The 24,666-nt window shown below is 44.8% G+C and overlaps 1 protein-coding gene across 1 annotated transcript in view; it reads right to left on the bottom strand.

Moving 5' to 3' along the window:
• Window positions 1–18,270, bottom strand: part of LOC120940032 (phenolphthiocerol/phthiocerol polyketide synthase subunit C-like) — a 38,788-nt gene extending 20,518 nt beyond the window's left edge. The window contains exon 1 of the mRNA XM_040352581.1: window positions 18,175–18,270. The gene's annotated coding sequence lies outside the window, so the exon portion shown is untranslated. The remainder of the gene's footprint in view (window positions 1–18,174) is intronic.
• Between the last annotated feature and the right edge of the window lie 6,396 nt (window positions 18,271–24,666).

Raw genomic sequence — 24,666 nt, 5'->3', positions numbered from 1 at the left:
TGCAACATCACCAGTGCTTATCAGTGCAGCCTGATCAGTGCCTACCAGTGCAGCCTGATCAGTGCCCATCAATGCAGCCTCATCAATGCAGCCTCACCAGTGCCCATCCCATCAGCTCAGCCTTACCTTTGCTCATCAATGCAGCCTGATCAGACAGCAGTGCCCATCAGCGCAGCCTTGCAAGTGCATGGGGAGAGAGGTGAGCTGCTGGTTTACACAGAGCAGGGATCTCCCACTTACCCAGCATGGCTGTTGTCACACTAAGTCCCTCCTCCTGGACTGGCTCCTATGATGGATGTCACACGTCCCGGCATTAGACCAGTGTAATGTTATCTTGAAAGTTGAGGATCCGTGCAATCAGAGATCATGGAGGAGCCCCCGAGGGGGAAGGATGTGGAGGGGTGCCATGTGCACGCTCAACAACAAAAGCATGGGAGAGCGCTTTAATCCCAAGGACATTACGTAGCCAGGAATGGGAGGAACTGTTCAGGGCAGGATCCCTCAGAACATTCTGGAAATCCTACAAAGCGGAGATAATTTCTGTGGGAACGATTCTCCAGGTCATTCAATTTGGTTTTGAGGGTCATTAGCTCATCCGTGGCTGTGCGCACTGTGGCAGATAGGGATGAGCCCGATGTTCGAGTCGAACGCGAGTTCGACTCGAACATAGGGTGTTCACCGAATAGCGAACAATTTGCAATGTTCGCGGCAAATTCGAAAGTCGCAGAACACCCTTTAAAAGTCTATGGGAGAAATCAAAAGTGCTAATTTTATAGGCTTATATGCATGATATTGTAAAAAAAAGTGTTCGAGGACCTGGATACTGCCCCAGTATCAATGCAAGAAAAAAGGTTTAAAAACTGCCTTTTTTCGGGAGCAGTGATTTTAATAATGCTTAAAGTGAAACAATAAAAGTGAAATATTCCTTTAAATTTTGTACCTGGGAGGTGTCTATAGTATGCCTGTAAAGTGGCACATTTTTCCATGTTTAGAACAGTCCCTGCAGCAAAATTACATTGCTAAAGGAAAAAAAGTCATATTTAATAAATTGTCGGGTCTGAATTGTCTTGAGGTCTGGTATTGATTTTAAGGGGAACCCTGCGCCAAAATTACAAAAAAAAATCCACACTAGACCCTTATCCGAGCACGCAACCTGGCAGGCTGCAGGAAAAGAGGGGGGCGAAAGAGCCCCCCTCATAAGCCATACCAGGCCACATGCCCTCAACATGGTGAGTGTCATGGACATGCAATAATGTCTGACAGCTTAACTTCTCCTCCGTGTGTCCATTAGAGGCCTGACTCTCTTTCTGGCTGCCTTTTATCATCTCTCCTCTCTGTTTGGCCCCACCCCAGGCCATCCCATGAACTCTATATTAACTAGTGCACTGCAGGTCTGCTTTGCTGTTCAACTTTGTTTTTTAGCTTGTGCTCCTGCTTGCCGTGTGCTACGTTAACCTCTCTGTGTACCGATTTTGGCTCATCTCTGACTACTCCTGTTTGCCTGTGACCCTGACCTTTGACCTGTCCCTTGTTTATTCTCGTCTGCCTGTTGCCCCGACCTCGGCTTACCCTTCACTATCCCTTGCGTCCTGAGTGACTGCTACCCCTCTCTCCCTACGGAGCATAGGGAGAGAGGGGTAGCAGCCACTCAGAACGGAATGGGGGCGCGACCTGGGTTCAGTTGCAGCGAAGGCCATCCTCACCACTAGAGGCTCTGGTGAACACCTGCTGGACCTTAGACTCCGCTCCCTGGGGAATCTTGGGCTCATGTTTCCTGTCTATCCGCAGCAGTCTGCTATTGGGTTCACTACCTTGCGGTGCACCCCTGTCTCCAACGGGGTGCATTTGTTACCTGGCCACAGGTGACCTGACAGGGAGGATGCTTTATGGGTCTGTGACCCCCAAAGCACCTTGTCCCCATGTTGATGGGGACAAGGGCCTCATCCCCACAACCCTTGTCCGGTGGTTTTGGGGGTCTGCGGGCGGGGGTTTATCGGAATCTGGAAGCCCCCTTTAATAAGGGGACTCCCAGATCCCAGCCCCCCATGTGAATTGATAAGAGCCAGCTTGGGACAAGTCCTTTATTAAAAAATACAAAAAAAAATTGTCGAAAATTGTAAAAAAAGACAAGAGCCAGCTTGGAACAAACCCGCTATTAAAAGATAACAATTTCCAGCGATGTAAATCCATCTTGAGGGGGAAAAAAAGTGCAGCAACAGCAGCTCTGCCTCCATGGGCTGCTCCCGCAGAGTGATGCTACTCCCGCCATGACAGCTATTATATAGCCATGGGTGGGGCCACCCAGTGACGTGTATGGGTGACCCCGCCCCCTCTGACGCCACTGCTTAACTCTTTATTTTCAATTTAAAATAATCACTATTTAACATCTTCTAATTATTTGCTGGAAACTTTTTTTATTAAGCACATATATACATTGTTATCTTTAAAGTGTAAGTAAACCCACCTATCATTTTCAGGCAAGGAAGCTGCCATCTTGGCCTATGTTTAATCTTCAACTGCCATGATGCTGCACATGGGATCAGTTATGACACCAGCCATTGGATGGTTTGACAGTTTGGTTGAGAGCACAACCAATGTGACAGTTAGCAATCCCGGCATGCCGGAAATGTAACTGCTTTTTGAAACTGTTAAATCAATGGGTTTACTTGCGCTTTAAGGATTTACTGTTAAAAATATGTGGTTTAGGATATATCTGTTTTATTTTATATCAGTAAGAACTATAAATTACTGATACATTATGATAAAAATGAAATGTATGCAAAAAAACGTGCCCAGTATGCAATTGAGCCCTGCACCCAGCGTGCTTTCCGAATGGGCATTTAGTGCTGCCAGAGGTTTTGTGACAGGAAAAAGAGCGTGTCTGTCCACAGACTCCAAAGATCGGCTGACATTTATCAAAATCAGACCTAGATTAGCAGCAGCTATCAAGACCCAATGCCGATTTAGCTGATTAAGTGCTTTCTGGATATGAAAACTCTGAAAGACTGTCTAAACTGCTTAATTTTGTGGGTGTTTATTTAATCTGAAAGAAATATTTTGGGCACAATTAACACCCAAGGACCAATTTTTCCTATTTGACAGGTGCATATCATTTCAATTATTGACAGCAAGGCCAATTCTTGCTTTCATCAAGAGTACCTCAATAGGATTATGATGTGAAGGCACCACCGACACCCAAAAAACATTTTTTCTGCACCTATTTGACAGGTGCATATAATTAAAATGTTTGACAGTAATGCCGCGTACACACGGTCATTTTTTGTCTTGGAAAAAAACGTTGTTTTTTATCATGAAAAAAAACTACGTTTTTCAAACTTCATTTTAAAAAACGACGTTGCCTACACACTATCGTTTTTTCAAAAAGCTCTAGCAAAGCGCGGTTACGTACAGCACGTACGACGGCACTCTGCTCAATTCAAGCTTGCGTCATAACTTGCTTCTGAACATGCACGGGTTTAAAAACGTTGTTTTAAACATCATTTTAGCCCACACACGGTCATTTTTTATGACACAAAAAACGACATTTTGAAAAACGACATAAAAAATTGAAGCATGTTCGAATTTTTTTTTTGTCGTTTTTTAGAAGACAAAAAACGACATTTTGCCCACACACGGTCATTTTAAATGACGTTTTTAAAAAATTTGTGTTTTTTTCACAAAAAACGACCGTGTGTACGCGGCATAAGGCCATTTCTTGCTTTCATCAAGAGTACCTCTATAGGGTTACGGTGTGAAGGCCCACCGACACCCATAGACCAATTTTTACGCACCTGTTACTTCTATCCAAAGTCTGTAAAAGAGATACCAGAATTTATCCCAAAAATGTCTAATCTTGTTCCCAGTGCACTAAGTTGCACTAACTTGACAAACTTTTTTTTCATTAATAATAATAATAATGTTCCCCAGGGCAGTACCCGGACCCCCATAACCATTTTATGCCCAATCACTTGCATATACTCCTTCAAAATGGCCACTTTAGATTTTTCCAGTTCGGGTCCCATAGACTTCAATGGGATTCATTGTTTGGTTTCCGAACGTTTGCGATGTTCGAAAGTTTTGGCATTCCTTGGTTTGCGCTGATAGGGAGACTGGATCAGCGGCTCTCCCTGTCAGAGGGGGGGGTCTGTGCTGATAATCAGCACATTAATTATCAGCACAGCCCCCTCAAATATACCAATCACCTGCCAACCAGTGCTCAGCAATGTAAAAACAATAAATTCTGCCAGTGCCCACTACAGTGCCAATCACTGCCCACCACAGTGCCACTCACTGCCCAGCAGTAACACCTGTCAGTACTCATCAGTGCTGCCCATCATTGCCACCTGTCAGTGCCAATCAGTACCGCCTATCAGTGCAAATCAGTGCAGCAAATCAGTGCAGCAAATCAGTGCAGCCTGTCAGTGCCATCACAGCCGCCTGTCAGTGCATCATCAGTGCCGCCTATCAGTGCCTATTAGTGCTGCATATCAGTGCCCATCTATTCTACATATCAGTGCCTCCTCATCAGTGCCACTTTATCAGTGCCAACTCATCAGTGCCGCCTTATCAGTGCCCATCAGTGAAGGGAAAAACAAAATTTAATGACAGAAACTAAAAAAAAGCTGTCGGCAGCTGCTTGATGAGCCTGTGTCTGTGGAGCCAGCCCATCCAGCCATCCAGTGGTCTTCTCATCCACTCTGAAGCACAGATGTGTCCCTCGCTAAGGCTCTCTATTGGAGGAACTGTTTGACACTGTTTATTCATCTTTACTTGTGAGTATATTGATTTTATTCTTTTATATCCAATAAAAGACGTTATTGCACCATGAGCCTGTGCCCTTGTATTCCCTTTTGTTTTCACAGCTATCAATTTCCCGATGATCACTGAGCTGCAAGGAGTATGGCGTTGGCCAGATTGTTTCAGATTGTTTCACATTAAGCATTCTCATTAAGGGATTCCTTGGTCAGTGTGTTATCACTTTGGATTGGATACTTCTAGCGCAAAGACTATTTCTATTGTATTTTTTGTTACCATGGGCCTCTTGGCTGCTTCTCTGATTAATGCTCTCCTTGCCCGGCCTGTCAGTTTAGGTGGACGGCCATGTCTTGGTAGGTTTGCAGTCGTGCCATATTCTTTTTCATTTTCACATGACAGATTAAACAGTGCTCTGTGAGATGTTCAAAGCTTGGGATATTTGTTATAACCTAACCCTGCTTAAAAACTTTTCCAAAACTTTATCCCTGACCTGTCTGGTGTGTTCCTTGGCCTTCATGATGCTGTTTGTTCACCAAGGTTCTCTAACAAACCTATGAGGGCTTCACAGAACAGATGCATTTATACTGAGATTAAATTACACACAGGTGGACTCTATTTACTAATTAGGTGACTTCTGAAGCCAATTGGTTCCACTAGATTTTAGTTAGGGGTATCAAAATGAAGGGGGCTGAATACAAATGCACGCCACACTTTTTAGATATTTATTTGTAAAAGAAAAATTAAAACCATTTATCATTTTCCTTCCACTTTACAATTATGTGTCCCTTTGTGTTGGTCTATCACATAAAATCCCAATAAAATACATTTCCGTTTTTGCTTGTAACATGAAAAAATGTCAAGGGGTATGAATATATTTTCAAGGCACTGTATATACCTACATGATATTTAGCTTGGCAAAGCATTGTGCATCATGAATAATTGACATTTTTTATTTAAAATACTTATTTTAATTTTTTTTCTTCTTTGTTTTTTCTCTGTGCTGCTTATGCCCCACAGCCTCTTACCAGCCATTTCCTGTCTGCATGCATGAACTCCAGGGATGGCTGCATGGCATTTCCTAGGGTGGGTGTCCTGATGGTAACAACAGTGAATCATGCCTCTTTAATGTATGATGAAAAGGCCAAATTCAGTCCCCATCAGAAGCGCATGTAACAGGATCACAATGATGACAACTTGGAGCCAGGGATAGAACATCACTGTAACCAGAACAAGGACCTTCACGGCAGAGTCACCATTTAATGTTTGCACCTACTTCACAGGTAACTTATTTAATTAATATGCTTTTTGAGAGTGATAAATTAGCTTTTGCAAGCATAATAAATGAGCTGTCATCAATACTGATGAAACAAAATAACTAACAGAGCAATTTTATGATGCTCTTAACCCCCTTTGCGGTATTCCCGAGTCTGGCTCGGGGTGGAATTTCAGGACCAAAAGCGGTAACCCCCGAGCCAAACTCGGGATCGCTCGCAGTGTCCACAGGCACAAGTTACTTACCTTGTCCCTGGATCCTGCGATGCCTCCCCGCTGTGTGATCGAGCTGTGTCCTCGCTTGATTCACACAGTGCCCGCGTGCCGCCGAGCTACGTTCCTTGTGACGTTACGATGCATGGGGGCGGAGATCGGCACCAAATTAAAAAAAGTAAATAAACACAATACATACAGTATACTGTAATCTTATAGATTACAGTACTGTATGAAAAAAATACACACCCCCTTTATCCCTAGTGGTCTGTCCAGTGTCCTAAATGCACTTTTATATAATAAAAAACTGTTCTTTCTGCCTGGAAACTGGAGATTGTCCATAGCAACCAAAAAGTGTCCCTTTATGTCAAAAGTGGTTATTAGAATCACTTGTGGAATTGAGCGATAGTGATTTGTGGGAAAATTCGTCATCAAAAAATTAAAAGTAATAATTTTTATTCTTATTATATTATTTGTTATAATTATTTATTATATTATAATTTATTTTGTGTTTCAAATTTTATTATACCCGAGATGTCTAGACTCTTGTTTGGACAGATTTAAGTGAGTTATTCCTAAGAATTGCAGGCCTACAATATAAAACGCTAAATATCCATGCAAAATAATTGTACCGCTTTCAGCACCTAAAATCGGAAATAATCATACCGCCAGGGAGGTTAAAGTAGCATATCGGTAAGGGAGTGTCTCTTTTGCTTCTGTAAATCATGAGAGAACAATAGAGCCCAAAAATACTGTCTCCAGTAGAGTACAGTGATAAATCTTACAGCTGTATAATGTGCACTTTCACATTATCGAAGGACTGACTTTGTTTGGTAAACAGCACACAACGACTTATTACGAAATGTATGCAAAACTGCAATATTAAAAATGTACGTGTGTTTTGGCATACCTCCCAACATTTTGAGATAGGAATGAGGGACACCTACTAGCAAAAGTATGTAGGCATAGGACACGCCCCCTGCCACGCCCCCTTAAAGGAGAATTAACCAAAAAAAAGTTAATCAAATCCACAAGGGACTTTTTTTTACCACTACTATTCCTTTATATTGGCTTTTAAAATGTACACATACAGCAATTTATAAATTGGATGAAAGAATTAGCACTGGGAAACACTTTCTGAAAAGTGCAATTTTTATACAACTGTATAGATCAGACCAAAATGAAGGACAAATGAGGGGGAAAGAGGGACAGAGGGACATTGCTCCAAATCAGGGACATTCCCTCCAAATTAGGGACAGTTGGGAGCTATGGTTTTGGTCTCTTGTCATATTTATCATGGGTAAGGATAGTGTAATGTAAAAGGATGTTGGAGTTATTGAAGAGCCATTGTGGGCTGGATGCACACCTATGTGCTTGTGGTAGCATGTTTTAAACTTACTGTGCTACAATGAGCTATAACTGAGCGTTGCATTGCATTACCATTAATTCTGAATGGCATTCCAAAGCACATATACAGTAGGAAGTAATGCAACTACTCTACAGCACATCACAATGCACAGATTTGAATGAGTTGTGTTTTTTTTTATTTTTCTTGCAACTGGATCTTTGGAGATAGGTCTCCTCTATTTTAGCTTATCTATCCAGGCACATCTGTTAGCAGAACCGTTTATTATTTATCCACCAGTTTACTGTTGCATTTGTAGTACTTCATTTCTGGATGACACTATTTTTTTGGATCTAGATACATAATTTAATTAAGCACATTTTTCCTTTACAGCTATCATTATGGGTGACATTATGGATCAGATGTATCTTAAATATATAATAAATCTGTACACAATGGGGGTTATTTACGAAAGGCAAATCCACTTTGCACTACAAGTGAAAACTACAAGTGCAAAGTGCACTTGAAATTGCACTAAAAGTGCACTTGGAAGTGCAGTCGCTGTAGGTCCGAGGGGGATATGCAAGGGAAAAAAAAAAAACAGCATTTTAGCTTGCACATGATTGGATGATAAAATCAACAGAGATTTATAGCGACTGCACTTCCAAGGAAAATTTTAGTGCAATTTCAAGTGCACTTTGCACTTGTAGTTTGCACTTGTAGTGCAAAGTGGATTTGCATAACCCCCAATGTATTTTGTGGCTGTATGTGGTGTGTTGGGCTCCTTTAAAGTCCCAGGGCAAACTTGTCCTTTTTTTAAATACCCGTATTTTCCGGCGTATAAGACGACTTTCTGGATGCAAAAAAATGCATCCAAAGTCGGGGGTCGTCTTATACGCCGCGTACAGTCTCAGTACTCACTTTTTTCCCAGCGCTGACAGTGTCCCATGCTGCGATCGCGATCGTGAAGGATTTCAAAGCCGCGCCTTCACTGCAGAGTGTTCTGTGATAGGATGAACAAAAATCTTCCCAGCAGCGCCTCTGTTCTTTGTTCCTCCTATCACAGATGCCTTCTCATCCTCGGACGAGATGAGAAGACGTCCATGATAGGCGGGAAACATAACAGAGGCGCTGCTGGGAAGATTTTTGTTCATCCTATCACAGAACACTCTGCAGTGAAGGCGCGGCTTTGAAATCCTTCACGATCGCGATCGCAGCATGGGACACTGTCAGCGCTGGGGGAAAAAGTGAGTGTTATTGCACTGGGGGGGCAACAAGTTCAGGCACATTGGGGGCAAGTGATGGCACAATGGCAATGTGAGGGGCAAGTGATGGCAATGTGGGGGCATGTAATGGCACAATGGCAATGTGGGGGCATGTAATGGCACAATGGCAATGTGGGGGCATGTAATGGCACAATGGCACAGTCTGGGCATGTAATGTAATGGCACAGTCTGGGCATGTAATGTAATGGCACAGTGAGTAATGTAATGGCACAGTCTGGGCATGTAATGTAATGGCACAGTGAGTAATGTAATGGCACAGTCTGGGCATGTAATGTAATGGCACAGTGAGTAATGTAATGTAATGGCACAGTGAGATTTGAAAAAGCCTGTTTCTGTCAGCGGTTCTGGCTACCCCTCAGCTTCCAGAAAGACAGTAAGAAGGGGGTAGTCTTATACAGTGAGTATATCCCAAAATCAAAATTTTTCCTGGAAAATTAGGGGGTCGTCTTATACGCCGGGTCGTCTTATACGCCGGAAAATACGGTATGTTTATGCAGGAATGGAGGCGCATCACTGGATGCTTCGGACCACATATTTTTCTGCTTCAAATGATTTATGGTGTGCTGTGCTAGGTAAAAGTCATGGCCATCATTTATTCACACTTGTTAAAGTGAAACTATTGCTGTTTTCCAAAAAAATATAAGCAGTTTTTTTTTTTTTATTACAGACAAGACATGCTAAGAGACATAAGAGGGAATTTATCAAACCCATAGCAAACAGAATCTGGAACTGCTGTGCATGGCAACCAATCTGATTGTATTTTCATCTTGTTCAATTAAAGGGGTTGTAAAGGAAATATTCTTTTTTCATAATAAGCATCCTTTACCTGCAGACATTCCTCTTTTCACTTCCTCATTGTTCGTTTTTGCTCAGAAGTTGCTCTATTTCTTCTCTGTTCTGTTCACTTCCTGCTTGTCTGATTTTACTGACCACTGTGAAGGGAGGCTTTACTGCAGTGGTCAGTAACGTGCTCACCCCCTCCTGGGAACTACGGGCCAAATTCTCAAAAGAGATACGCAGACTTAACTGCTGTTCAGCCTGCGTATCTCTGTGCCTAACTTTGGAAACGATTCTCAAAAGGCTTTTTCCAAAGTTAGGCAGAAAATCTGACATGTGTAAGACACTTACACGGTCAGATTTTAGGATGCAGTACCGCATCCGCCACTGGGGGCATTTCTCATTGAAATCCAGCTTTGCGTATGCAAATGAGGACTTAAGCAGATTTTCAAAGCATTTCAGCACTTTGATTTCTGCCTAAGTTCCGAATTTGCCGGCGCAAAATTAGGGCTGGTTTTACAATGTGGAAAGTTAGCCAAACCTTGTAAAGGCCCATTCCAGCGACGGCATTTGGTATGCATTCCTGAGGGAGAACTCCACGGCAATTTTTAAATTCAAAACCGGCATGGGTTCCCCCCCAGGAGCATACCAGGCCCTTAGGTCTGGTATGGGTTGTAAGGAGACCCCCCCACGCCGAAAAATTGACGTAGGGGGTCCCCCTACAATCCATACCAGACCCGTATCCAAAGCACGCTACCCGGCCGGCCAGGAATGGGAGTGGGGACGAGCGAGCGCCCCCCCCCTCCTGAGCCGTGCCAGGCCGCATGCCCTCAACATGGGGGGGTTGGGTGCTCTGGGGCAGGGGGGCGCACTGCGGGCCCCCCCACCCCAGAGCACCCTGTCCCCATGTCGATGAGGACAGGACCTCTTCCCGACAACCCTTGCCATTGGTTGTCGGGGTCTGCGGGCGGAGGCTTATCGGAATCTGGGAGTCCCCTCAAATAAGGGGGCCCCCAGATACCGGCCCCCCACCCTAAGTGAATGGATATGGGGTACATCGTACCCCTATCCATTCACCTGTAGGCAAAAAGTAAAATGTAGTAAACACACAACACAAGGCTTTTTAAAATATTTTATTATTCTGCTCCGGAGGCACCCCCCTGTCTTCGTTATTAGCTCAATTAGCAGGGGGGGCTTCTTCTTCCACTCTCCGGGGGTCTTCCGCTCTCCGGGGGTCTTCTCCGCTCTCCGGGGGTCTTCTCCGCTCTCCGGGGGGGCTTCTCCGGACTCCGGGGGGCTTCTTCCATCTTCTCCCCTCTTCCGCTCTTGACTCGGCGAACCCCGGTTCTTCTGCAGCTCTCCGGTGCCTTCTTCTTCAGCGCTGGCTGCCTGCTATGTTTGTGTGTTAGCTCGATTTCAAACAGGCAGCCGGCGCGGTCTTCTGTGACGCCAGGGTCTTCTGGTCTTCTGTTCTTCCGATGTTGCCTCGTCGCCTGTTGTCGCTGTAATGATGGAAGCGCGCCTTGCATCACATTTATATAGGCATCACCGTCCCATCATGCTCCGGTAGGTACCCACGTGGTGGGTGCCTACCCACGTGCACCCACCACGTGGGTACCTACCGGAGCATGATGGGACGGTGATGCCTATATAAATGGGATGCAAGGCGCGCTTCCATCATTACAGCGACAACAGGCGACGAGGCAACATCGGAAGAACAGAAGACCAGAAGACCCTGGCGTCACAGAAGACCGCGCCGGCTGCCTGTTTGAAATCGAGCTAACACACAAACATAGCAGGCAGCCAGCGCTGAAGAAGAAGGCACCGGAGAGCTGCAGAAGAACCGGGGTTCGCCGAGTCAAGAGCGGAAGAGGGGAGAAGATGGAAGAAGCCCCCCGGAGTCCGGAGAAGCCCCCCCGGAGAGCGGAGAAGACCCCCGGAGAGCGGAGAAGACCCCCGGAGAGCGGAAGAAGAAGCCCCCCCTGGTAATTGAGCTAATAACGAAGACAGGGGGGTGCCTCCGGAGCAGAATAATAAAATATTTTAAAAAGCCTTGTGTTGTGTGTTTACTACATTTTACTTTTTGCCTACAGGTGAATGGATAGGGGTACGATGTACCCCATATCCATTCACTTAGGGTGGGGGGCCGGTATCTGGGGGCCCCCTTATTTGAGGGGACTCCCAGATTCCGATAAGCCTCCGCCCGCAGACCCCGACAACCAATGGCAAGGGTTGTCGGGAAGAGGTCCTGTCCTCATCGACATGGGGACAGGGTGCTCTGGGGTGGGGGGGCCCGCAGTGCGCCCCCCTGCCCCAGAGCACCCAACCCCCCCATGTTGAGGGCATGCGGCCTGGCACGGCTCAGGAGGGGGGGGGCGCTCGCTCGTCCCCACTCCCATTCCTGGCCGGCCGGGTAGCGTGCTTTGGATATGGGTCTGGTATGGATTGTAGGGGGACCCCCTACGTCAATTTTTCGGCGTGGGGTCTCCTTACAACCCATACCAGACCTAAGGGCCTGGTATGCTCCTGGGGGGGGAACCCATGCCGTTTTTTTCTTTGAAAATTGGCATGGAGTTCTCCCTCTCAGGAATGCATGCTGAGCGACGCTGTCATTTTTTTTTTGAATTATTTGTTTTCCCGGCGCGTCTTTTTTTTTCACCCGTCGCAACTTTAGTGTCCCGTCGAAATTCTCAAAGCCGACCGGCGTTAATTATGTTCGCGCGCTGCACGTCGGGAAAATGACGTCACACGCATGCGCAGTACGGCCGGCGCGGGAGCGCGCCTCATTTAAATTTTAAACGCCCCCAGGAGAGGAGGACCGCCTTACGACGGCGGCACTTAAGTTACACAGCGTGTAATTTCTACCTAAGTGCTTTGACGATCAGGCACTTAGGTAGAAATTTTAAGTCAGTGTAACTTAACTGCTGAAATTTAAGTTACGCAGAGTTTTTGAGAATTTGGCCCTACATCTGTGTGGCAGGACGCTCTCTACATGTTAGAGACTTCAAGGAGGTGTGAATTACTGGGTGTGCCGCAATTCATACTGGGAAATGTAGTTCTTACATGAACGAGCAATGCAAACCAGGAATTGAATGAGAGAACAGAAACTAGAATGCCGGAGGTGATATAGATGAAGGAATTGAATAGGTATTTACTTGTTTTTTTAACAGATATATTACACTATTCTGTCTGTCTACCTTGCAGACATTAATTTTAGGCAAACATTTTTTTTCCTTTACAACTCCTTTAAGCTTTAAAAATGAAAGCTGGCAGCTGATTGGCTTCCATGCAAAGCTGCTCCAGATTATGGCTGCTCTAGTTTTGATAAATTCCCCTCGTACTCTTCTGCAGTAAAGGCTTCTTACCTTTTTGTTCTTTTGAGTTTAGTGGCTAGGTGTAAATCTACCATAAAGGATAGCTAAAATGAAAAACAAATTATATTGCAGCTTCCCAGTTCTTAAGGCGAATTCACACTATATGTGGTGACAGACATTTTACCGCATGGAGCCTATGTGTCCCATTCACACTGCAACGCAGCCCTGTGCTGTGCTGGAGTGTGCTGCCGTAAAATGCACACATGCTACATTTTATCACAGCGCACCATGACAAACCGCATGACAATGTAAGGCAGCACAGAGCATTATGCTGCCCTACATTGCAGTGTATGAAGTGTATGTTTTGTACACTTAGAATAAAGTTTATTGAAAACAAACAAAAAAGGGAGCCATGTGATGTGCTGAATCGCTCCTGCTGCTCTGTGTTGCAGTGTGAATTCACCTTAGATGAGGTGGTTACATTCGTATTTATTTTTCCGGCAATAGCTGGCCATAGATTATGCATTCTTTTTTTTGATCAGCCACCTGAGAAACATGCTGACTACCCTCAGGAACAATCTGGTTTCATAAGCACAGTCTGAAAAGCATGGTGGACTGAAACCGATGAAAACGAACTGAAGTTCAGTTTCATCAGTCCAAACCTACCTCGTGTATGCCCCATCGGACTTTTGTCCTTCAGACCAAAGTTTTAGAACTTGCTTTAAAATCGGACTGATGGACGCCTGACCGTCGGTCAAAACCGATGGTTAGTACAAAAAAGCATCGGTTCAAAACCCACGCATGCTCAGAATCAAGTTGACGCATGCTTGGAAGCATTGAACTTCGTTTTTTTTAGCACGTCACCGCGTTCTGATTCGATCGGTTTTTGAACTAATGGTGTGTACACACATCAGACCATCAGTCTGCTTCATCGGTGAACCGATGAAACGGAACTTCAGTCCGTTTTCATCAGTTTGGACTGATCGTGTGTACAAGGCCTTAGACAGTCTTCATGCTGGTTGGCAGCCTGTGTATAACTGACTGAACCAGCTGTTTCCATCTCTGCTACAAAAGATGGAAAAAAAAGTTTTTTTATGCTGGGTAGCATGGCCACATGATTCATGATTCTCTCTTTTGCTATTCACACATATATTATATATATACACATACATACACACACACACACTCTCTCTCTCTCTTTCTCTCTCTATGTAGCCAAGGCCGTTTGAAGGAATTTGGGGGCCCCAATAAAAATGGACATGGAAACCCCCCCCCCCCGCACGCACATCGCAGAACCACAGCAAGCAGAAAACCAACAGCCGGGTGGATGGAAGGGGTGATGGTGGGGCAAGATGAATCACTAGTGCCCCAGCATAGAATGAAATATAAAAGAGGGCTCCATATGGTTTAGATCAACCAATGAATTTTATTTATAAAAAATATCTTACAAATCAGTGTAAATATAGCCAATAAAAGTTATCACAAAATGGTAAAATATGAATAAAAGCAATGTGGGAAGCATAAAGATGCCAGAATCTTTATGCTTCCCACATTGCTTTTATTCATATTTTACCATTTTGTGATCACTTTCCATCCACCCGGCTGTGCCAGTGTGCCAGTGAGCTCTCTTCTTTCTATTCACAGTCACTGAGAGACTCTCACTATATAGCATCATTTGTTACAACTTGTGATTGTGTTTTTATTTTACTCACAATTTCTTTTACATATTGTCACCAGTGTAGTGCAACGTCATCATATGAGGGCTGCATTTAATTTTTTATTTTTACATACTGGTGACAGCATGTAAAAAAAAATAATAATCCCTTTTCATTCAATTCTTTAAACTTTTTAAGTAAAAAAAAGAAAAACATACTGTAACCAGAGTACTGTAGTTTAGTGTCATCATAGTGACATAGTAAAAGTATAACGGAAAGACAGCCTGCCCCACTGTGTTAAGTTTCACCAAGTAGAATTTTAATGAGAGAAGTATACTGGCCAAAGGGCTGGTCTTGGAGAGAGAGAGAATAGTAGCTGCCCATGGAAAGCAAGGTTGAAATTATAGATCCCCCCCATGTTTTGTTCTATTCTCACCTCCCCTTCTTACCTGTAGTGTGGCCGAGCTCCTCTTCCTCCTGTCAGTCAGGTGTCCTGCCATATTTTCGGAGACTCAGCGTCGTGCATGCACAGTACAAGGGGGGTCCTTATCCCCCGGACAGAACTTATTCGGCAGAACACTGGCCGCGTCCCTGCGCTACAGGAGATTCAGTTTCCTGTTCCCGGCCGGACTGAAAGGAAGTGAGCACTCAGTGTGCACTTCCTGCCAGTCCGGCCGGGAACAGGACACTTAATCTCCTGTACCGCGCGGTACTCGGCCGGACTGACAGGAGGAAAGAAGAGGAGCTCGGCCACGCTACAGCCTGGAAAGGGGAAGTTGGGGGCCCCAGGCCAGCTCGGGTCCCCAAGCAATTGTTTGCTTTGCCTGTCCTGTAGCGACGGGCCTGTATGTAGCACTACCCCTGAAGGAGCTTCTGGTTTGATTTGGGTGGCACGTTACCTCTGTTTCTCTGCCGTCTAGGGTACTGGATGAGAGCTGTAAGAAAGTCCACACTGTAGATATTTTTTTCTGTACTTTATTACCCAACGGGGTAAAAATGGTAAAAGTAGTAGTAGGTGAGATGATAGAAGAAGTGGTAGGTAATAGATTCAGGCGTATAACAGGGTCTCGGAAGCAGTCCTGCTTCCAACGACAACTTGCGTCGCCACTCTAGCCAGAGTGGGTATAGTGCATCTGGAAAGGCTGCTTTTACCGGACTAGCAGCTAGAATGTCACTCAGGAATTTTATCAAAGTCTCTGCCACAGACCTTCCCAAAGGCGGAGATATTCAAAATCCTTCTCAACACTGGATTAAGCACCCGGATCTCCCTTGAACAGCTTTTAGTAATCTCGGAACTGATAGGCGACCATCGTCCAGTCTCTCAGAAACTATGGCCCAGATTCAAGAAGCAATTGCGCCTGTGTAACCATAGGTTACGTAGCGCAATTGCTTACTTGCTCCGGCGTTACGAATGCTCCTGATTCAGGAACATCGTAACGCCGACTGCAGCCTAAAATCTGCGTGGCATAAGGCTCTTATGCCACGCAGATTTTAGGCTGCATTCTTGCGTTGACCGCTAGGGGGCGCTCCCATTGTGATCAGCGTATAGTATGCAAATTGCATACTAACACCGATTCACAATTGTTGCGCGGGCCCTGCATACGGAAGTTACGTCGTTTCCGTACGGCGTGCTTAGCGTAAGGCTGCTCCTGCTAATAGCAGGCGCAGCCAATGCTAAGGATACCAGTCGTTCCCGCGTCGCGACGTTCGAATTTTACGTCGTTTGCGTAAGTGAATCGTGAATGGCGCTGGACGCCATTCACGTTCACTTTGAAGCAAATGACGTCCTTGCGGCGTCATTTGCCGCAATGCACGTCGGGAAAGTTTCCAGACGGAGCATGCGCTTTACGATCGGCGCGGGAACGCGCCTAATTTAAATGATTCCCGCCCCCGGCGGGATCATTTACATTGCGCGCGCTTACGCCGGGCAATTTTGCCGGCGCGCCCTCGCAATTTACGGAGCTACTGCTCGTGAATCAAGGGCAGCGGCGCAAATTTGCGGGGGCGCAGGGCAAAATCGTTGCCCTGTGCCTCCGCAAAAAAAGAGCAAATCTCTTTGAATCTGGGCCTATGTGTCCTTCGATGAAGCAGTAGGCCTTTCTTGAGATACCAGCCTCGTGCTCGGTATTTCCCAGACAGGTTCTCCGTCGGTCGGCTTCCTCTCTCAGGACGGACAGCACTGGACAACTCTGCAGCCGCAGACTTAGTCTACACACTGAGCCTACAAGGTAGATTATTTGTCCTGGACCAATGTGTCCCGGAGCCAGGAACACTGAAACACCCACACCCCAGGCAGGTGGGCCACACACGGGGGTGGTGGGACGACTGCCCAGGCGGATGGCGGCAAAGACGAACCCCGCGCCACTGGAGTCCGCCCCCTAAATACCCCTCCCCAGCATGCACAGCGAGGCGATTAAGCCTCCTGATTGGCTGCCGAGGAGAAATATCCACACTATCTTGACTACTGCTGCCACCTGCCGGTCTGGGGTGGGACCAACTCCCCAGACAACAAAAGTATACACACACAGTACAGTCAAAGCTGAAACAGAAGCCCTGAATTTAGCAAAATAAACACGGTCAGAGGCAACTAACTCTCTGGCCACCCTCTAAATTTATAGCAGCAGCAGCTATGAAAGTAGCCAGGTGCTACATATATGTATGTATGTGTATATATATATATATATATATAATATATATATATATATATATATACTCAAATTTTTGTAAATATGTTATTATATCTTTTCAAGTGACACTGAAGAAATTACACTTTGCTACAATGTAAAGTAGTAAGTGTTCAGCTTGTACAACAGTGTACATTTTCTGTCCCCTCAACATACAGCCATTAATAAGCAAGGGGGACTCCCTCGCTGTCAGTAAACTAGTCTAGGGGGCACTGCTGCAGACACCTGAAAATCTATCCTAATGAGAAAATGTATCAACTGAAAAAAAAGTGATGATATCTGCGCTGTGTAACAAAGGGGGGAGAGGGGGTTGGAAAGTGTAACTCGTGCACGCACTAAATGTGTGAACATACACACAGCAGTGTATGACACACTCTGAGCATTAAATGATCCAAAAAAAAATCAAATCTACAGCAAACTTAGGTATGTGAAACAATAAACGTGAATAGATGGCATATATATACACACTATACAACTAAGTATGTGTGATTAAATATGAGCCAAAGAATTGGCATGAAGAGCACACAGAATGGAAAAATTATATAAAGAAAAAGTCTCTGAATGTTGATCCCAAAAGCCAGCTAAAGAGTTGTAAAGGTTGAAGACTTCAGTGTACAAACACATCTTGTGATGTCTAGCAGCTTACCTCACAGCTGTTAGACTAACAGCCCAACATATGAAGGAAATGTCTCTGAGTTGTGATCCCAACAGTCAGCACAAGTGTTAGAAAGGTGTAAGTTTACATGATATTTTACACTGATTAGGATGTTAACATCTGGAGCAAAATATATTTCAACACACAACTGGCCAACGAAAATTGAGAATTACTCATGTGAATATTAACTAAAGAGGTAAAATGTAACCTTCACATACCTTTAGAATGTGTTGTCACTTGTCAGCAGTATCGATTGTCTAGTCTGCTCTGGGTAGTCTAAGGTACCTAGCTTTTATGTTGAAATTCTGCCTGGAGTTGTTAGATGCCTTGTTAGTAATCTTTACGTATAGATTGTTCCATGGAAACACAACCCAGTGTTTGCTTCAAACTATTGTGCCAAAAATAACAAACAATGTATTTGGTTTATTTGTTCGGGTGGAATGATGAGTTTATGCATGTCATGCATGGAGATACAAATCCTTTTCATGCCTCTAAGCAAAATCATATGTGTGTTCCCTAAGTTAACCAACTACTTTACATTAGTGACTGCACCAATATCAAAACTATACTATGTGTGTCATAAATCTATAATAGATTATTGCAGCATAAATTGTGCTTAACCACTTAAGCCCCGGACCAATATGCAGCTAAATGCCCAGAGGTGTTTTTACAATTTGGCACTGCGCTGCTTTAACTGGTAATTGCACGGTCATGCAATGTTGTACCGAAACTAAATTTGCTTTCTTTTGGTGGTATTTGATCACCTCTGCGGTTTTTATTTTTTGTGCTATAAACAAAAATAGAGCAACAATTTTGAAAAAATATTTTTTACTTTTTTCTATAATAAATATCCCCCAAAAATATATAAAAAAAAACATTTTTTTCCCTCAGTTTAGGCCGATACGTATTCTTCTACATATTTTTGGTAAAAAATATTGCAATAAGCGTTTATCGGTTGGTTTGCGCAAAATTTATAGCGTTTACAAAATAGGGGATAGTTTTATTGCATTTTTATTAATTATTTATTTTTTACTATTAATAGCGGCGATCAGCGATTTTTTTCGTGACTGCGACATTATGGCAGATACTTCGGACAATTTTTACACATTTTTGGGACCATTGTCATTTTCACAGCAAAAAATGCATTTAAATTGCATTGTTTATTGTGAAAATGACAGTTGCAGTTTGGGAGTTAACCACAGGGGGCGCTGAAGGTGTTGTTTCACCTAGTGTGTGTTTACAACTGTAGGGGGGTGTGGCTGTAGGTCTGACGTCATCGATTGTGTCTCCCTATAAAAGGGATGACACGATTCATGCAGCCGCCACAGTGAAGCACAGGGAAGCCGTGTTTACATACAGCTCTCCCCGTTCTTCAGCTGCGGGGAGCGATCACGAGGGGGCGGCTAGAAACGAATAGCCGCGCCCTCATCCCGGATCGCTCCCAGAGGCTTACCGACCACTGTATGTACCGGGGGGGTTTGTTTAATCAAATAGCATACTCTAATGCAGTACGAAACAGACGTTTTTTTTTTCTGTGACAGTACCTTTGATTACAGCATCTGTCACTCGGCTTACTGTCCCCTCTTCTGCGGGTATTCTGCGGGTAGTGCGTCATATCCTTCACCCGCACTGTGTCCTGGGAGCTTTTCTCATTGTTCCCAGGAGTCATTGCGGAGCCTCGCCGCCATCTTGCTACACCCCACACTCCTGCACAGTAATGATAGAGTGAGAAGGGGCAAGCGGACATATTGTTACACCCATCGGAGTTTTCAATTTTACAGTTATTTTCAACACAAAACGGAGCTTGTATGCTTAAATACAGTATCCGTTTTGTGTTCAAAATAACTGAAGTCTAAAACTCCGGTGGGTGTAACAAGATGTCTGCTTACCCCCTTCTCACTATCATTACTGTGCAGGAGTGCGGGGTGTAGCAAGATGGCGGCGACGGAACTGAGCATGTGCGGGAACGAGCGGCGGTGAATGCTGAGAGTTCTGCATTCACCAAAACAAGGAAGTAAGTGCTTGTGGGCTTCTCATGCCCACAAGCAAAATGGAAACGGCGTTCCCGACAAAATAAAAGTTATGATTCCAGACGAAATCACTGTGCGGATGATTAGAAACGGCAGAGAAGTGAGTACTCATTTGATATGCTTTCAATAATATGATGCCAAAAGAAAAAAAAAGGAGGGGCCGCGGGAGATCTGCTTTAACTCACATTCATAAATAGACATACTAGGGCCAATTTACACAGAATCCACTTATCCTACCAGCATGTCTTTGGAGGAACCCCATGCAGGTACATGGAGAACATGCAAACTCCAGGAAGGTAGTGCCATGGTTAAGATTCAAACGAACGACCCTAGTGCAACCACTATAATTGACAGTTTCCAAAAACTTGGCATCCTACTATAGTGTTTAGGTGCGACCCAAGGGAAAGCGGACAAAGCAATCGGTGTTGCTTGTTGTTCAATTTGTGCCCATAGTTTTGTTTGCAGGAAAGCACACCACGTTACCACCCTGGACATATGTAAAGCTCTATAATATGATAACAGGTCAGGTAGACCAATGCATCCCTGGTGTTTAGGGAAAACTAGCAAAGAGTGGAGAAGTTTAGCCACTTTATTGCTCCATATAAATTTGGTCAGCATTGCCCGACATGAGAGAAAAAAATTATGGAGGGAGTTTAATAGTTATCGCCTACATCAAGTATAAGATCTGAGTGAGCGTAGTTATCTTAAATGCAGTACATCTACAGAACCATGTAAGAGTGAGTGTCTGCCACAGATGGAGATGTGAACCTATCTTGGTCAATAACGGGCAAAAGTTAGTCTCATAAAATAAGGCAGTATCCGGTGTAAATTTAACTACCAGATAGTGATAGTGGTCCTTCATGAAGGACTGAATACATTTAAATCGATAAAGATGTTTTAGCTTGGTAATACCCTCCTTAGAAAAAAGAATACTCATAAGCTGCGTACACACAACCATTTTTAATGTCATAGAAAAAACGAAGTTTTTTTCGACGTGATTCTTGTCAAGCCTGCCTTGCATACACACGATCGTGAAAAAAAAATGCTTAAGCAAAGTGCGGTGACGTACAACGCGTACGACGGCACCATAAAGGGGAAGTTCCATTCAGATGGTGCCACCCTTTGGGCTGCTTTTGCTGATTTTGTGTTAGTAAAAGTTTGGTGAGAGACGATTCTGGCTTTTCAGTCTTCGTGCTTTTCAGTGCTATCTCCATTACAAACACTAGTTTTACCAAAACAAGTGCTCCTGTCTCATAACTTGCTTCTGAGCATGCGCGTTTTTTCAGGTCGTTAAAGCCTACACACGACCGTTTTTCACGACGTGAAAAATTACAACATGAAAAGCGACGAGAAAAATTAGAGCATGTTCTAAATTTTTAATGGCCATTTTTCACGTCGAGAAAAATGCTCTGGAGCTTACACACGATCGTTTTTAATGACCATTTTAAAAAATTGCATTTTTCACGTCATGAAAAACGGTCGTGTGTAATAGGCAATAGGCTCCACAGGCTGAAGGCTGAGGTTTAAAGAAAAATTGGAAAGACGCTCGTAATGGGCAAAAAGTTGAAGAAGCCATGGTAATGAAGACTCCGGCTCTGTAAGAAAAAATTAAAGGTCTTCTGCATAAGCAGCGATCTTGTGTTAAACGTTTGAAACCTGTAGCCCATGGATCGTAATATCCGATCTAACCATGCATAGGAAAGATTTAAGGGTTAGAATGAACATCAATGGGGAAAGGTGACAGCCCTGCCTAGTCCCATTGAACAGGGGGAAGTACCGTATTTATCTGCCTATACCGCGCACTTTTTTGCCCTGAATATCAGGGCAAAATCGTGGGTGTGCGATATACGCCGATACCCGCTTCCCGCGCTTAGTTTGAATGCCTGCGCCGACATATACCGAGCACAGTACACTCGGGTACATTTGGCCAGGCTCGGCTTCGCTCGTAGTCACGCTCTGTGACGTTTATGCGTGAGAAGTCGAGCGTGACCGAATATACCCGAGTGTACTGCGCTCGGTATATGTCGGCGGAGGCTTCAAACTGAGCGCGGGAAGCGGGGATTCGACACAAAGACAGCGCGGGAAAAGCCGGGAGGATACCACCGAGGCTGCAGACGGACGCCGGACCGGACGAGGTCGCCGATGGACGCCAGGCAAGACACCAAAACTGTAAGTAGTAAAATGTAATAAAATGTTTTTTTACAGGATTTTAGGGTCAACATTAGGGGTGCGCGCTATAAGCCGGAGCGCGCAATACCCCGATAAATACGGTAATCTGAATGGGTTCCGTTGATTCGGACGGTCGCAGTAGCTCATGAATATAGTGCCTGAATCCCTGACTGCATACGTACCTGTAACAGGCGCTGTTGCGCCACTGGTCCTCTCTCTCTCTCTATGGGCGCTTCAGCGCCGTAATGCGTTTCATGTTGGAACGCATACGGCGCTCACGCGATGACGTAATCGCCCGGCGCCATGATGCGTTCCAGCTTGGAACGCGGAAGTGTGTCTTATACGGCGCTCTATTCGAATCTCACGGCAATGCACTACACCTGATCTCCTGCCTATAAAGGCATGCATAGGAGATACAGGGGGGTTCTATTATTGTCAGCCATAGAGTCAGGCTTAGCCTGTCAGCTCAGCCATGCTGCTGTCCTTGCTCCCTTTGCCAGAACACCTCTCCAGGAAACAACTACTACTTTGTTTCTGAGACTTCCTACAACAACTACATTGCTGGGAACTACCTTCATGCCATGAACATCTTGCATTATGGACATTCCATCTCCTGCATAGATATCTACAAACGGATAAGTAGACATTCCTTCACTTGTAGTTCTATAGGAAGATCAAATGCTAATGATTCATCTATTACAACTGTATGCTACTCAAGTATGCTACTATAACTACCTGAGCTATATTGCCTCTCATTTACAAGTACTACTACTCAATTAAAGTACTTGTTATATGCAAGCTACAGTTGTTACTACAACTTCTGTTACTACGTGCCTGACATGAGTACAAATCTTCCTAGCCCTTGTCCTAATTGTTGAACTTGTTTGCTCTAACTTTTCTATGCTAGGGGTTGATGTTATTCCATAGCATCTCCCCTAGTGGCCTTAATACATCTCTACATGCCAAGGTGATATGATGTAGAGAACCCCCAAACTCCTGTTACGAGGAGAGAAGCCTGGGGTCCCTTACTGATAATCACCTGCATGTAGTGGTGTATTGGGATATTCTCCTTGAACTAATTTTGAACGCTAAGCTCTGGTCGCATGCTGTAATGCATCCATGCTTAGTAGCTCAACGCCTTTTTTTTATGTGACAGAGAGATGATGTATAGATCCCCAAACTCCTGTTGCGAGGAGTAAAAATTGCCAGTCCACCCGGTCAAAGGCCTTTTCCGCATCTGTCGATAAAGGCAACATGGGTCGGGTCCTTGAGTGGGCAGAGTAAATCAAGTCGATCTCCCTTGTGGTGTTATCCCTGGCCTCTCTCTGAGGGTTAAAACCTGCCTGGTCTCCATGTACCAATTGGGAAATATATGGCAATAATATGTTTGCTAATAGTTTGAAGAACATTTCTCGGTCCACATTTAAAAAGGCTATCGGTCAATAGTTCCCACACTGGGCATGGTCTTTATCCAGCTTCAGAATAACTGTAATGTAAGCCCTCAAAGTATCCTCTGGGAGCCCAATATCAGCCGAAGTAGAATTGTAGGCACGCAAAAAAATAAGGGAAAAGGGCATCCAGCCCGCACAACGTAAAGCCGCCCTACGTGAATCTAGGCCTGTTTCTTTTCTTTCTTTCCTTCTCCCAATCAGGTACCTAACTCTCAGGCCTCGTACAGACGACCCAACATGTCCGATAAAAACGGTCCGCGGACCGTTTTCATTGGACATGTCCGCTGGGATCATTTGGTCTGATGGCTGTACACACCATCAGACCAAATTCCCCGCGGACAGGATACGTGGTGACGTGGCGGTGACGTTGCAGCTACGTGACGGCGACGATGACGCGGCGACGTACGCGGCCCGGAAGTTCAATGCTTCCACGCATGCGTCGAATCACTTCGACGCATGCAAGGGATTTCGGCCGAGCGGACATGTCCGATGAGTCGTACTGACCATCGGACATGTCCGACAGACATGGTTCCAGCGGACATGTTTCTTAGCATGCTAAGAAACATTGGTCCGCTGGAAACCTGTCCGCTAGGCCGGGAATCCGGTCCGGTTGGCCCTACATACGACTGAACATGTCCGCGGAAACTGGTCCGCGGACCAGTTTCAGCAGACATGTTCGGTCGTGTGTATGAGGCCTCAGGCTTGAGAGAGGTTGTTGTTTTTCCCAGACACTGTGGACAGTGTCTTTTTGTAGAAGGGGGTGTATGTAGCACCGGGCTCCCAATGACAAGGGCGCTACTATAAATTTAGTCCTTCTCCCATGCTTGCCTCGAGGACTTCTCCCAAGCCTTCCACATCCTTTGGAATTCCCTACCCCAATCTGTCCGACTATCTCCTATTCTATCCACTTTTAGGTAATCCCTAAAAACTATTCTCTTCAGTACTTTTATTTTCTCCATCAGGTCATCCCCCACAATCACTACCTTTTGTAACCCTGCATTTTAGATTATAAGCTGTAACAAGCAGGACCCTCTGATTCCTCCTTTATTGAATTGTATTG

Source organism: Rana temporaria, chromosome 5 (assembly GCF_905171775.1).
Source record: "Rana temporaria chromosome 5, aRanTem1.1, whole genome shotgun sequence".
Taxonomy (NCBI): Eukaryota; Metazoa; Chordata; class Amphibia; order Anura; family Ranidae; genus Rana; species Rana temporaria.
Note: the sequence above shows the minus strand (reverse complement) of the source record. Positions and strands in the feature narration are given on the sequence as shown.